The following is a 6,274-nucleotide window of genomic DNA, read 5'->3' as shown; positions in this document are numbered from 1 at the left end:
GGGGGCACATAAGGGCCGTTGCAAGGACCTCTCCTCCCATCTGGTCTTTAAATAATCGGACCTTCGACTTTGCTCATGTTAGGACGAGGTTCTCCTCCTGTTCCTAACATGGCTGTGGGGGCACATAAAGGCCGTTGCAAGGGCCTCTCCCTCCATCCGGTCTTTAAATAATCGGACCTTCGCCTTTGCTCATGTTAGGATGAGGTTCTCCTCCTATTCCTAACATGGCTGTGGGGGCATATAAGGACCGTTGCAAGGGCCTCTCCCCCCATTCGGTCTTTAAATAATCGAGCCTTCGACTTTGCTCATGTTAAGATGAGGTTCTCCTCCTGTTTTTAACACGCTTAGTTTCGATTGTAGGAAGAAGCTACTCCCTGTCGTTATGAGCTCATGCCAAAAGAAAAGATATGCAAATATGAAAGAAACTTTTATTTAAGGCAGAGTTATTGGTAATACATTCGTAGATTTTTCGAATCCCATAGTCGTGGAAGGTCTGCTCCCCGTCAGGGTCCTCTAGAGATGGAGTTGATGATCCCAATTGGAGGCCGATCTTCAGGCTGCTCCTTCCTCCTTGGCGGCTCCGATTGTGGCAGGGCCCTCGGCCAATCTTTCCTACCTTCAGGCCGGCGTCGAATGAATTTATCGAGCCAATCTCGTCTGATGAGCTCCTCGATCTCGTCTCGAAGCTGGATGCACTCCTCCGTGTTGTGGCCGTGGTCACGATGATAGAGACAGAACTTGTTAGGGTTGCACTTTTCGGGGTGTGTGCGCATCCTTTCCGGCCTTGGCAGCTGCTCCCTGACCTCCATCAATATTTGGATTTCGATGCATTGAGAGGGGCATAGCTGTGAAATCTTCCTGGGGGAGAGCTCTGCCGAACCCTGCGGTCCGGGCTCCTCTGCCTACGAGCTCAGGGAGGAGTGCGGACACGCTTGTGTCCGGGGGGAGTTTGAAAACGTGGCCGAGCTTCACTCGATTCTTTTTCAACTGTGAGCTTACTGGAGTCGCTCGCCTGCCGCTCCTTCGCGGCCTCCTCGTCCTTCAGCTTAAAGGCTTCTTCTACTTGGGAATATCCTTCAGCCCGAGCCAGCAGATCAGCGAAGTCCCTGGGATACTTCTTTTCCAGAGAGAACAGAAGATCGTTCTTTTGAAGATTGCTCTTCAGGACGGCCATTGCAACCGATTGGTCCAAGTTCCGGACCTCCAACGCGGCGGCGTTAAGACGGTTGACATAAGTTCGGATGAATTTTCTCTCCTTTTGCTTGATGTTGATGAGGGACTCCGAACCTCTTCGGGGACACCGGCTGCTGACGAAATGAGCAACGAACTGGTGGCTCATCTGATCAAAGGAGAAGATAGTATCCGGCTTCAGTGTCGAGTATCAATTTCTTGCTGCTCCTTTCAAGGTAGACGGGAAAGCTCGGCACAGGATGGCGTCTAGTGCGCCATGGAGCAGCATCATTGTTCAGAAGGCCTCCAGGTGGTCAACCGGATCCGAGGTCCCATCGTAGCTCTCGAATTGGGAGAGCTTGAAGTTCGGCGGAATTGGTTCCTGCATGATCATTTGAGAGAAAGGAGGGTCAGTGCAAATGTCCTCACCGTAAACGGTGGGAGTATGGCGGAGCTCTTCGATCCGCCGGTTCATCTTCCAGAATCTTTGATCCAGGAGGTCCTCTCGACTGCGAGTCTCGAGGATCTTCTGGTGGAACGAAGGCAGGGACCCTCCGGGGGTGAAATCGTGATCGGACGGAGGGCTCTCCACCTTCTGCTTCTCCTTTCCGAGGAAGATAGGGCGACTGGCCCAAGTGGCCCGTCCGGTCGCTGGATTCTGAAACTCCGACAATGCTCTTTCCAGCCGCACTGATGCCTGCGGCTGTTGCGGCTGCTGCTGCTGCATGGCCTGCACTGCTTCGGTAAGGTCCCTGACTTGCTAAACCAGAAAGTTGAACTGCTCCATGCCGACTGCCGTTACCAAAAGAGGAGGAGCCTGAGAAACTGGAGACGAGGCCGAAGCTTGCGGGGCTCGCTGAGATCTGACCGCGGAGGCCGTGGATCGCCTGGTGGATGCCTTTCGGAGAGGCATTAGGTGGAGATCTGGCAGGGGAAGAAGGAGAAAGTGTCGAAGAAGATGACCGAAGACAGTCCCGTTGAGTACTCCTTTAAGAACAAGGGTACTGCGAAGACACAGGACCCTTCCTCTGGCACCAATTCTGTTGATGCAGAATTTCACCGATGCTGGAGAAGCTGGAGTCGAGGGGATCGCGTCCGTCGCCGGAACCTGCAAGGAAAGTCTAAACTGGAGTTGAGGGTGCTCCGGCAAGATTCTCCGATGCTCAAGTCAGTACTCTGCCTCAACAGAAATGGAGCACTCAAATGGGATTTTTGCAAAGTTTCGAGATAGAATTTTTAGCTTAGAGAAGAACGTATCTGGAGTCTCTTTTTATAGATGGAGAGCATAATTAATTGACAGCGACGTCTGTAACTGCCTGGTAGTAGGCCGTTCAGGGTCACACGGAGTTTGTTATGGAGAGTAGTGGTGTCAGGGGGCCGTTCAGGGTCACGTGGAGTCTGTTATGGAGAGTGGAGTGGTGTCCGTTGTCGCGACTTGTCAGAGAGTGGTGGAGCCACATGGAATCCGTTACAAAGAGTGGAGTAGGGTAGTGACCATTGTCGTGACTTGCCAGATAGTTCAGGCCTGACGGCTGAAGCTCGGTCGGGACATCTGATGGAGCGGAATGGCTCTCTGTTTCAGCAATCCAGGAGAAGCTCGGATGTTTTTGAGGTCGCTGACGAGTCTACTGTTGTCGGATGCCTTGGACGCCGATGCTACAAGCGGGAGTCATCTGCTGTAGAAGCTCGGACGGAGACTTTCTATTCGTGAAGTTCGATAGAAGTCCGATTGCCAGAGAAGTCCGTCTGGGATTTGCCTGATGTGGAAGCTCGTCTGAAGATTGTCCGTTGGAGAGGTCCAGTTTCATGAGAAATCCGACAGGAGGTCGTCCGACAGTGGAGTTCGGATGGCGTTGTGGAGGTTTATCCGCTGGAGGAGTCTTGAGGACACTGTGGAAGGTCGAACGTTGGAGGAGTCTGGGATTCAATTCTGCTGTAGAAGTTCGAACGGAGTCCGACTCTCATAGGAGTCTGGATGAAGTCCGCTTATTGTAGAAGCTCGGTCGAAGATCAGTTATCGTGGAAGCTCGGATGGAGACTTCTTATTGTAGAAGTCCCGCTGCTGGAGGAACTCGGTCATTGACGAGGTCCGAAAGAAATTTGGAGTAGAGATCCGGTGGAGCCTATCCGTCGTAGAAGTTCGTTTGTGATCCATCCACTGTAGAAGTTCGGACGGAGTCCAGTTCTTGTAGGAGTTCGGATGAATTCCGCTTGCGACAGAAGTCCGGAGTAGAGATCCGGCCGGTGTAGTCCGTCCGTTGTAGAAATTCGTCTGGAATCCATCCGCTGTAGAAGTTCGGCTGGGATCCGACTCTTGTAAGAGCTCGAATGAAATTCGGAAGGCGGTCGACCGCAGTAGAAACTTGGATGGAGCCTAGTTACCGCAGAAGTCCTGCTGTCGAAGAAGCTCGAACATTGACGAAGTCTGGAAGAAGTTCGGAGTAAAGTCGTTCGTGGTCGGAAGAAGTCTGGAAGAGATTCGGAGAATAGTCGATCACTGTAGAGAATCGGCTGATAGTGAAGTTCAGAGAGCATTTGAGACAGTCCGGTAGATGAATGGAGGAGCTCATTATTGGAGGAATCCGGATGGCATTGTAGAAGCTCAGACGGCCGGAGGAGTTTAGAGAGAGACACCACATAAGGTCGGAAATCAGAAGAGCCCTGGAAGGATCAGTCTTTTACGAACTTCGGCTGGGAGTATTTTATACCCAACATTACCTATGGCTTGCAATCAGTGCCATCAAATATTAAAATGCATCCAATTTAAGCTTTGATATCATGTTTCTAGCAGAAATGATGTCATACAAAATGTACTAGGTAACTTGTTTCTTGCATTATTATGTGATGAAACAAAAAGACTGAAGTCTAGCACTGTTGAACCCCATACTGAGGTAGTATGAGCCATCAGATCAACCAACAGAAAACCAATGTAATCTGGAACATCACACTTAATCACACGCACGCCATAATTGGCATTGTACTAACTTTACGATCAAAATGCTGAAAGAAATAGAGTGTCATGTAGGATTTTTCTTTTTCAGAGCAGCAGTTGAAGAGTCAGCAATCATTTCGAAGACGTAACAGAAAATTACCTAGGTAAAACACTTGGAGGAAAACCACCCAAAGTTTGAACTTGGAACCTTGCCCCAATGGATGGGTGCACTAGCTGGACTTGTCCACTTGCGATGGCACGTAGGATTTCAATGTTGCCAACTTCGGCTTCAATATCTCAACCATGCAATTCTCAGGAGTTTGAATTTTAGTTTAGCTGAAAAATTTATTCATTTCTTCTTAAGATCCAGTTCTAAATTGTCAGCCGATTATGATTTCAATGCAAGATCAAGGATTTGCCTCTCAACTTTCCTGGTTTCCATTTCAATGCAAAATTAAACTTCGAGGCATGATTCGGCTAAAATATCAATCAAGTCATGCTCAAATTTGAATTTGAATTTGAAGGTTAACCTACTGATAATAGTATATATTATATAATATAAATATAAATAATAATATTAAAAATATATATAAATTTAAATTGATTTGTGAGCTTTCATCAACTCGAAAAATTATTCGAATTTTACTCCAACTCGGTAATAGCTGAAGCCTTGTACTCGCCGGAGATTCATCATTCTTCTTCCGAGCTGATGGTGACAAGCTCTGCTTCAAATCCACAACTCTTGGTGAGACAGCAATGATTTCCCGCGGTACAAGACTACCACTTCTTCGTCGAAACTTCGCGCTCGCAGGAGATTACTCGATCTATTTCGAAGCAGGCATCATCATGAATTTAGCCGATCCACCCACACCCCACGCCATCCGGCCACGGCAGCTCTCGAATCCGGAGAGCTTCGAGCCTCGAGGACAGCCGCCCGATTTCCTTCTCAATCTCCTCGATTGCTCCATCGATGCTTTCGTCGACGATCTGGTCATCCTCCTTGAAGGACAATACTTGGATGCCTTTCTGGAAACAGCTGTCGGACCGCCAAGAGGTTTGAGTGCGGCCAGAGATTTCTTGGAGTCTGGGATTTGTCTCGGACCAAGCTGCATTTCTCCTTTCACCCGTCCGAGATCGAGTGATTCAGATTGGTTGATGGGGATGGGGGGAAGAGGAGACCATGGCAGCTTTGCGGCATCTCAAAAATCGAGGAGCCTCATCTTCTTGTGGGCTGGATAGGAGGAGATCTCTGAGGAGAACAAGAGGAATGGAGAGGGGAAGGGTAGAAGGGAGGAGAGATTTTTGGGGAGCTCTTCTCTGATTCTCACAGAATTCATGGAAATGGGTATGGAAATGAGACGGTGGAATCAGAGGGGTAAGGGTTTTGTCTCCGGAATTTTTTTTTGACCATTAGCAGAACCGGGTTCTCGAATTCTGCCCATTCGGAGCAGAAATCGTAAGGAAAAAATATATATTTTTTCTTTCTTTCTCATTTTTCACATTTTTATAATATATTTTTTTATTAATATATACTATATAATTAAATAATATATATCAAATAAATTAATTATTAATCAAATCAATACATAATTTTAAATAAATTGATATATAATTTTTGAAATATAAAATTTACATGATATACATTTAGCAAATTAATCATATAGCATTTAATACATATTTTTAAACTAATTAATATATAATATTTAAAATATTATGTTCATCAGGATATACTATATAGTATAGTGATGCATACTCATCAATTTTCTGATATATACTAAATTTTTTTTTGATACACATCTAACAGCGATCTAATATATATTTTTAGATAAATAGATATATAATATTCAAAATATAAAATTTATTAATATATAACATATGGTCAGTTGATTCGCGCTTAGTAATTACTCATCTAGCAATCTAATATATATCTCTAAGAAAATCAGTATACAGTTTTTAGAGCATTGTATTCACTAGTATATATTATATGTTATGGTGACATACATTTTCGACTTTCTGATACATATTATATGCTTTTTTAATATGCATCTAGCAATAATGTAATAACATATCTAAATAAATTGATACATAATTTTTATAATATATATTTTTTTAAAAAATATATATTGGATCAGTACCGGATGTGTATGAAAAAATCTTGCAATATATATGAGA

This window comes from Elaeis guineensis, chromosome 10, assembly GCF_000442705.2.
Source record: "Elaeis guineensis isolate ETL-2024a chromosome 10, EG11, whole genome shotgun sequence".
NCBI lineage: Eukaryota > Viridiplantae > Streptophyta > Magnoliopsida > Arecales > Arecaceae > Elaeis > Elaeis guineensis.
The sequence above is the reverse complement of the archived record's forward strand: the minus strand, read 5'-3'. Positions refer to the sequence as shown.